The sequence below is a fragment of the Hyaena hyaena genome, unplaced genomic scaffold, assembly GCF_003009895.1.
Source record: "Hyaena hyaena isolate Hyena2069 unplaced genomic scaffold, ASM300989v1 scaffold_1006, whole genome shotgun sequence".
Taxonomy (NCBI): Eukaryota; Metazoa; Chordata; class Mammalia; order Carnivora; family Hyaenidae; genus Hyaena; species Hyaena hyaena.
The window spans coordinates 110,022-120,427 of record NW_024081630.1 but is presented as its reverse complement, the minus strand read 5'-3'; positions in this window follow the sequence as shown (position 1 = coordinate 120,427).

Genomic DNA, 10,406 nt, shown 5'->3' with positions numbered 1-10,406 from the left:
CTGTCAGTGCAGAACCCGCTTTGGATCCTCTGTCCCCTTTCTCTCTCTGCTAGCTCTCTCTCTCACTCTCAAAATTAAAAAAATAAAATAAAATTACCAAATTAGTTCAACTTTAAACTTACCCAAAAAAGTATTAAGTCATACATAAATTTAAATGTTAATTTTAAAAGGTACATCTCTTAAGACATGGGAAATAACCTTCCTTAGTGGGTATATATTTACAAATCTAGTTGCCTTAAAAGCCAAATATTTAGAATTCATATTGGCAATAAGATTTACTACCTCGGTGCCAGACCAGAATATCCCAATGTTGTAACCACTATCAATGGTCCTTCTGTTCAATGATGAAAGTTTCATATGATCTGAGTTCAGACTAGAGTGATCCAGATTGATTTCTATTTCATATTTTCCCCCCAGGAAAAGACAAGAGAAATGAGGCCAACTTAGAAAAGTGCCTTCAACTAAACATATGATATACTTTTTATCTAATTAATTTCTATTGGCCCTGCTCTTGGTCTGGGTAAGTGGAAGTCCAGTAACCTTAAAAAACTTGAACCTTTATAACTAGGAGTTCAAATCTTCTTCTTAACAGTATATTCATGGATGCCTGGGTGACTCAGTCAATTAAGTGGCCAACTCTTGATTTCAGTTCAGGTCATAATTTTATAGTAGGTGAGTTCAAGCCCCGCATCAGGCTTTGTGCTGACAGTGTGGAGCCTGCTTCGATTCTCTCTTCCTCTCTCTCTGCCCCTTCCTGTCTCTCTCACTCTCCTTCTCTCTCCCTCAACATAAATATTTTTTAAAAACAGTATATTCATAATTAATCTTCTGTTAATTATTCTCCCCCCCCCTTTTAAATCTAAATTCAAGGTAGTTAACTTACAGTATATTCTTGGCTTTAGGAGACTTACATATGACACCCAGTGCTCATCCTGAAAAGTGCCCTCCTTAATGCCCATCACCCATTTAGACCATTATCCCACCCATCCTCCCTCCAGTAATCCTTACTTTGTTGTCTATATTTAAGAGTGTTTTATGGTTTGCCTCCCTCTCTGTTATTATCTTATTTTTCCCCTATGTTCATCTGTTGAGTTCCTCAAATTGCACATATGAAGACCTAAATGGGAGACAGGAAACCATAAAAATTCTAGAGGAGAAAACAGGCAGCAACCTCCTTGACCTAGGGTGTAGCAATTTCTTACTTGACATGTCTCCAGAAGCAGGAGAAATAAAAACAAAATGAACTATTGGTACTTCATCAAGATAAAAAGCTTCTGCACTGCAAAGGAAATAATCAATAAAACTAAAAGGCAACTGACAGAATGGGAAAATATGTTTGCAAATGATGTATCAGATAAAGGGATAATATCAAAAATCTATGAAGAACTTGGAAAACTCAATACATGAAAACCAAATCATCCAGTGAAGAAATGGGCAAAAGACATGAATAGACACTTTTCCAAAGAAGAAATCTAGATGGCAAGCAGACACATGAAAAGATGCTCAACATCACTCATCATCAGGGAAATATAGATCAAAACCACAATGAGATACCACCTCACACCTATCAGAATGGTTAACATAAACAACTCAGGAAACTAGATGTAGGCAAGAATGTGCACTGCTGGTGGGAATGCAAACTGACACAGCTGCTCTGGAAAGCACTATGGATATTCCTCAAACAATTAATAGTAGAACTACCTTAAGACCAGCAATTGCACTACTAGGAATTTACCCAAAGGATATAAAAATTCAGATTTGAAGGGGCACATGCACCCCAATGTTTATAGCAGCATTACCAACAATAGACAAAGTATGGAAAGAACCCAAATGTCCATCAGCTGATGAATGGATAAAGAAGATGCGGTATATATGTATATACAATGGAATATTACTCAGTGATGAAAAAGAATGAAATCTTGTCATTTTGCAACAATGTGGATGGAACTAGAGAGTATTATGCTCAGGAAATAAGTCAGTCTTCTGTTAACTATGCTTATTTTACTTGTTATAGTTCTTTTTATATTAATTGAATGAAAAGTATTAGGTATGTAGAACTTCATTAAGAACCAAATATTGTTGGTCCTTATCATTTATTTAAACCCATCACCAGTGCCTTCAAATTCTTTATCAAAGAATCTTTACTCTCATTAACATCATTAATAACTATATCATAGCACCAATCCTAGCCCTTACACTAGTCTTAACAATATATATTTCACTACCCATACTGTTTTCAATAATCAACATAAATCTAGGTGTATTATTCACATTAGCTACAGAAAGTTTACTTGTTTATTCTATTGTCTGTTTGGGATGAGCTTCAAGTTCAAAATATGCCCTATTTGGTGGGGCCTAGCAGTAGCACAATTTCATATGAAGTAACACCAGCAATTATTATATTATCAGCACTACTAATAAATGTATCATTTACATCATCAACCTTAATTATTACTCAAGAGTTGTGGGTTTATTGTTGTTTTTTTTTTGAGAAAGAAAGAGAGAACGAAGGAGGGGCAGAGAGAGAGGGAGACAGAAGATCCAAAGCAGGCTCTGTGTTGGACAGCAGAGAACCCAATGAGGGGCTCAAACTCACAAGCCATGAGATCATAACCTGAGCTGAGGTCAGAAGCTTAACCGATTGAGCCAGCCAAGAACCTTTCAAGAGTATTTATGATTAATTTTTTTTATTATGACCACTAGCCATAATATGATTTATTTCAATTCTAGCAGAAACCAGCTGGGCCCCTTTTGCCTTAACAGAGAGAGAATCAGAATTTTTCTCTGGTTTTAGCGCCAAATATGCAGCAAGCCCATTTGCTCTATTTTTTTCTAGCAGAAATATGCTAACATTATCATAATAAATACTTTAACAATTCTTTTGCTAGCAACAGTTCACAATCCTTACATACCGGAACTGTATACAATTAACTTCATTATCAAAACCTTTCTTCTTTCTGAAATGACCAACTTGCACATCTCATATGGAAAAAATTTCTTACACTAATGCTAGCATTATGCATATGATATGTATCAACTCCCATTATTATAGCAATTGTCACACCACAAACATTAAAATTATGTCTGAGGGGCATCTCGATGGCTCAGTAGATCGAGCGTCCGACTTGATTTTGGCTCAGTCATGATCCCAAGATCACAGGATTGGCCCCACATCAGGCTCCAAGCTGATCATGGAGCCTGCTTGGGATTCTCTCTGTCTCTCTCTCTTCCCTGCCTCCATTCCCCCCATTTGTGCTCTCTCTCTAAAAAATATAATAATAATAATAAAATAAAAATATAAAAATATAAAAATATGTCTAATAAAATAATTGCTTTGACAGTAAATTAGAGAGGCTTAAACCTCCTTATTTCTAGAATTATAAGGATTGAACATAATCCTAAGACTCAAAAATCTCCACATTTCTGTATTACACCATATTCTATGTTAAGGTCAGCTAAATAAACTATAGGGTCAATCCTCCCAAAATTGTTCATATTCTTCCCATACTAATAAATCCTCTTATCTTTAGTATTATGTTACTTACCATTATCACAAATACCATAATGATTACATTAAGCTCACACTAATTAATAATCTGAATTAGTTTCGAGATAAATATAGTAAACCACTTTCTAATTCTAACTAAAAATTATAGCCCATGATCCACAGAAGTATCCATTAAATATTTCCTAACACAAAGCTACCACATCTGTATTTCTCATAATAGTTATTATTAAATTAATATATTCTGGTCAGTGGACAATTACTAAAATTTTTGTTCCACGGCATCCTTTATTATTACAGTAGCCTTCATTATAAAAGTCAAACTTTCCTTATTCCACCTTTGAGTATCAGAACTTACACAAAGTATTCCATTAATAATCAGACATAATAATCTTATCAACATGAAAAAAACTTACATATAAGTTTTATATCAAATTTCACCATCAGTTAATTTAAATGTATTCATTATTGCTATAGCATCAATTATAGTTAGGAGAATGGGGAGGGCTTGACCAAACAGAACTCTAAAAACTTCTAGCTTATTCATTAATTGGCCATTTAGGCTGTCTAGCACTATCATGATTTATAAACAAACCATCATAGCCTTAAATCCATTTATATTATCTAAATCCAAATTCATTTACATATATTAACATTAACCACATTTGTATGATTTATTTACAGTTATGCACCACAACACTTATGTACACATTAAATAGAACACCTTTATCATTTTTTTTTTAGCATTTATTCAGTTTTGAGAGACAGAGAATGAGTAGGGAGGGGCAGAGAGAGAGGGAGACACGGAATCTGAAACAGGCTCTGAGCCGTCAGCTCAGGGCCCGACGCGGGGCTCGAACCCACAAACCGTGAGATCATGACCTGAGCTGAAGTCGGATGCTTAACTGACTGAGCCACCCAGGCGCCTCACCTTTATCATTTTTTTAAATGTGTTTTCAACATTTAGTTATTTTAGAGAGAAAGAGACAGAGTGTGAGTGGGAAAGAGGCTGAGAGAAAGGGAGACACAGAATCCCAAGCGGCCTCCAGGCTCTGGGCTTTTAGCCAGAAGCGAGGCTGACTCTCAAGCCATGACATCATGACCTGTGGGGCTTGAACTCATGAGCCATGAGATCATGACCTGAGCCGAAGTCGGATGCTTAACCGACTGAGCTACCCAGGCACCCCGAAATAGAATACCTTTAATTACTAATATGATTTTTCTCATTACATCATCTCTAGGAGACCTCAACACTCACAGGGTTTTTTTTACCCAAATGAATAATTTTCCAAAAGTAGGAGCATTATTACACCAATATTAAAAGCTATCATAGAACTATTCAGTCTATAGTTCTGCATACAATTAACTTCTTCCACATTACTACCATTTCCATCAGTAAATAACAGAAATAAAATGACAAGTTGCAAATGTAAGGCAAGTAATTTTTTACATCCATTCATTATTATATCAACATTGGTCCTTCCTCTAACACCAATATTATAAGGGCTGAACTAGGAAGTTAGATTAAGGTACACTAAGCACCTTCAAAGCTCTTTGCACCAAATGTCTTTGTTCCTGAAATACAGATCACAGGTCTATCTTATATCAACTGAATGTGAATCAAACACTTGCACTAAGCTAAATCTTCATTGGACTGACGTAAAGAGTCCAGTCAACTGGCTTCAGTCTTCTCCAGTGTTTAAGGCAGAAGGATGGAGCAAGCCTGGTAGAATCAAAGCTCCTTTTTTGAATTTGCAGTTCAATCAGTCATTCACCACAGGGCTTGGTAAAAACAGGATTCAGCCCCTGCCTTTAGAGTTAGTCTAATGCTGACTCAGCCATTTTACGTATGTTCATAAACCACTTATTATTCTCAATAAACCATAAAGATATTGGCACATCATGTTTACAATTTGGTGCTTGAACCAGAATTACTGGAAGCTCTCTCCCCCAAACCTTTTTATTCATGCTGAATTAGTTCAGCCTGGAGCTTTATTAAGAAATGATAAAATTTGGGGCGCCTGGGTGGCTTAGTCGGTTAAGCGTCCGACTTTCGCTTAGGTCATGATCTCGTGGTTCGTGGGTTCGAGCCCCGCATCGGGCTCTGTGCTGACTGCCAGCTCAGAGCCTGGAGCCAATTTCAGAGTCTGTATCTCCCTCTCTCTCTGACCCTCCCCTGCTCACGCTGTCTCTCTCTCTCCTAGAAATAAATAAAAAATATTAAAAAAAAAAGAAATGATAAAATTTATAACATAATTATTACTGTTCACACATTCGTAATAATCTTTCTTTTAGTAATATCTGTTACAATCAGGGGTTTTGGTAATTGATTATTACCATTAATGACTATAGCCCCTGACACAGCATTTCCTCAACTAAACAATATAAACTTCTACTTCTTCTACTATCATTCTTCAGTCTACTGGCCTCATCGATAATTGGAGAGATGCTGGAACAGAATGAACAGTATATCTGCCCTTAGCCAGTAATTTAGTCCACAAAGGAACATCTGTATATTTGACTATCTTTTCATTACATTTAGCAGGTGTCTATTTTAGGTGTGATTGATTTTATCACTACAATTATCAAAATAAAACCACCAACTATATCTCAATACCAAATACAACTATTTGTTTGATGTGTTCTAATTACAAACACAATATTACTTATATTCCCTGTACTAACAGCTAGCATTACTATATTATTAACAGATCATAAGTGCCTCTTCCTTTGACACTGAAGGAGGAGGAGACTGAATTTTATCTCAATATCTGTTCTGATTCTTCAGCTACCTGAAGTATACCTTCTTATTTTACCTGGATTTGACATAATTTCACATGTTGTTGTATATTATTCAGGCAAAAAAGGCTTTAGAAATATAGGGATAGTATGAGTCATATTATATCTGGGAGTCAGAAGTTACTGAGAGATATTCAACTGCACAGGGGGTCAATGCCCTTGGCCCTGACATCATTCAAGGGTCAACTATACTTGCAAAACTGGTATTACACCTAGTATTTTTTAACCAGAACAGTGCACTCAAGTACCACACACAAATTAACCAATAAAAGGAATATGTAGATATTTTATTCAGTAGTATTAATTCCTGAGAACCTCTCCCTTTCCTCATGAGCTCTTTCTGTTCTGTTTCATTTACATCTAGCTCTGAATCCTTGATTTTCCTCCTGTTGGGGCCCATTCCTGCCTTTAGCTTGGTGGCTCACCTTGGCTTTGCTATACCAATCTTTACTGATTTTTAGAGAGTTTGACTTGATTCTCTTCACTTCTTGACACATCAGACCCCTCGTGATCCCAATCCCTTTTAGGTCAGGTGCTAGGTAGGATATGATACCCTGGTTTCCTCTTCAGAGTAATTCTGATAACTTACCCTCTATGAAAGACACTTTTCTTGTAGGTAAAGTATCAAACATTCATCTATTCAAGAAAAATTATTTTTCTACATTTGATCTTCAACAAACACTCTGACTCAGATCTAAATGTATCTAGGAACATATAGTTTCCTTTGCTCTCTGTCCATTCACAAGTTTAAATAAGAACACACTGTGTTAGAAACCAATAATCTCTCATAAAGTAGGATTTCATTTTCTGGTGTAAAACTCCTTTGAAGGAAATTTATATATAACAGTGGGACTGGTTAGTTAAGGACTTGCTTGACTTGAATTTGTCGGTATTTCTTTTTGGACTTTTACACTTTCATTTTACATCATTCTTGGTCATTATTGTACCTCATTGGGACTTATGACCTCTGTGTGTGAGCAGATGAGTAAACAGAGGAAATTGATAACTAAATGAAAGCCTTGGCGAATGGGTTTAGTCCTCAGCCAGGCCTCCACTCATGGATGGTTAATTCTGGCTTTCCTTAGTTCTGAGGTGGGCAGGAGTGTGGTGAGCACTTACTAAAGGGGGATCCATTATAATGGGCAAATTGAATTTGCAAGAGGCATGTTCATTTGGAAATTCTCTTCCCTAGGAAATTCCTTAAAAACAGAACTATCTGCTCATATTTTAAAGCTTTTTAACAAGACCACCTCACAGAAGACCTGCAATACCCTGAACAATGATTCACTAGAATAATGTTGTTTCTCCAAGGAAGGGGTAGGCCAATGGCCAAATTTGGTCCCATTTGTTTTTGTATGACTTGCAAGCCAAGAACAGTTTTTACATTTTCAAATGGTTGGAGGTAAAAATTGAAAGAAGGCTAATGTTTCATAACATGTGAACATTACATGAAACTTAAATTTCAGGGTCTATCAGAAGTTTTATTAGAACAGATCCGGGGCTCCTGAGTGGCTCAGTCCTTTAACTTCTAGCTCCTCATATTAGCTTAGGTCATGATCTCACGGTTCATAAGTTTGAGCCCCACATGAGGCTCTGTGCTGACAATAAGGAGCCTGTTTGGGATTCTTTCTCTTCCTCTCCCTCTGTCCCTCTCCCCCTCTCTTTCTCTCTCTCTCTCTCAAAAATAAATAAACATTAAACACACACACACACATATCCTCGCTCATTGATTTACATATTGTCTCGGCTATTTTCAACTACAATGGCAAAATTAAGTAGTTCCAACAGAGACTGTATGGTTCACAAAGAAAAAGTTTGTCAACCCAAACTCTAGAGCTTATGTGAGGAAAGGAGGCACTGAATCTCCCTGGGTACATACAAAATGAACATCTCTTTATAACCTTGTTTAGGTACCTCTTCTATGCAGTTAAGGAGACTGAACAAGAAAAAGACAGAGAAGAGACAGTGGACTGGTAGTCTTGGCGCTTAACCTGGAACATTCCTTCAGGAAACCTCTGTTGTCAGTTCTCTTCACTGAAGTACTCGTATTCAAATTGCCACCAGACCTGAAGCTATGGGTTGAGAACAGCAGTCAAAGCTAGTGCATTGGAAGTGTAGCCAGGAATTAAGGGTAAACTTGGGACATACCTGATATGTGTCCCTCCACGGAGTGTCATAATCTGAGCTAAATTGTTCTATCAAGTATTCTCTCTAGCTGGCCCCATTCCAGAGAACAAGAAGGAAACTGCATTAAAGGTTTGGAAAAGAGGGGCTCAATGAAGCAGGGAGTGGCCACTGCCCCAACCAAGGCCTGGGCAGTTGAGATTCTGAAGATAAAAGAAAGCTTTGCAGAAAGTTACAGCAAGAAAAGCTAGGATGAGGTGCTCAGGAGAGAGATGAGGAGCAATAAATGTGTCTTCCACAGACAGAATATACACACCTGTGAGGGCAGAGAGGGGAAGAGTGGCCTTTTTCACCTCCTGGAGAAAGAGAACATCAGAGGCCAAGGTGGAATTGGGTGTGTCCTGTCCCTCCTTAGATGAAAAAGGCTATAGGAATGTTCCTGAGAAAGAGATCCACAGTCTTTTCTTTGCCCTATAGTATAGTTTATGTGCATTAAAACTGAAAAAAAAAAAAAAGCTGTATGAAAAATGAGAGGAGATAAAATCACGTGGTCTGAATTTTATCCCTAGAAAATTTAGTGAACCCCATGATTTAAAGAAAAAAAACAGGAGCACTTGGGTGGCTCAGTCAGTTGAGCATCTGACTTTGGCTCAGATCATGATCTCTTGGCTTGTGGGTTTGAGCCCCGCATTGGGCTCTGTGCTGACAGCTCAGAGCCTGGAACCTACTTTGGATTCTGTGTCCCTTTCTCACCCTGCCCCTCCCTTGCTCATGCTCTCTCTCTCTCTCTCAAGAATAAATAATTTTTTTTAATTTAAAAAAAAGGAAGAAAAAACCAAACTTAGCAACAACCCACATTTACCATTTAGTAATTGCTAACTAAATGCCATATGTGAATACATGTATAAATATATATACATGTGTAAAAATATATATATATACATAAATATACTGTAATCCTTGCAACAACTAAGCAAGACAGATGGTAGTAGTGAAGAATCCCTATTTCATTAATGAAGAAACCAAGAATTGGACAGGTTAAGTGACTTGTTCAAAGCCAAACAGCTGTAAGAGACAGAATGAAGATCTGAAGGCCCTCCATCCAGTTAACCACATTTACTTTATAGATGAACACCACTACCATCTCCAAAAGACATTAAAAAAAAGTTACTCCTCAAAAAATTAGATATATGCCAGTGTCTGCTAAGTATCACTTGCTCAATTAAGGGACTAACTGGGTAGAATCATTGAGGTCTCATAATTTTAGTTGATATAAGAAAATGCTCCATAGGGAAACAATTTTTCAAAATTTCACTGTATTTCATGAGTGGGAGTTTACTTGCTTGGTCCTAGAGCCAATATAATTTTACCTGGTACTAATGGATCAATTTATTGAACTTGACCATTTCCAGGATGACTCACTGTCCCCAGAATCAAAGAAATACAAATTCATGAAATCCAAGCCTTGAACACAAAGGTCAAAAGAGAGAACAGGCCGAAGGAGCAGAGAACACCCATTTTTCACTGCTGGGTTATCTCAATTAAGCAGCTAGGTTTCTACAGTATTAGGGGAGCACTACTATGAGATACCCCCCACCAAAATTAAGACTGAGTGAAATAAGGTAAACTTCAAAATAACACACAATAAAATGGAAGCAAAAACTGCAGTCATCTGGAAGAAAGCATTTGGCTCCCAGCAGAGCATCCAGGAGGATAAGAGGTGGAACATGTTTGCCTTGACTAAAGGGAAAGCAGGTGCTAGGTGGCCAGGAGACTGGGCAGAACCCAGTCCACCCAGGGAATTGGTGGTGCAAGCTCACTTGTGAGAGGGCCATTAAGCGAGTTTCCCTTTAAAAGCAGTTCCTCCCCCAAAATTTAAAAAAAATTAAATAAATAAAAGCAATTTCTCCCATTTGCCAATAGTTCCATGGAGTGCTAGTTCAGGGAAAACCTTCTTCCTTCCGAACTGCCCCAACCA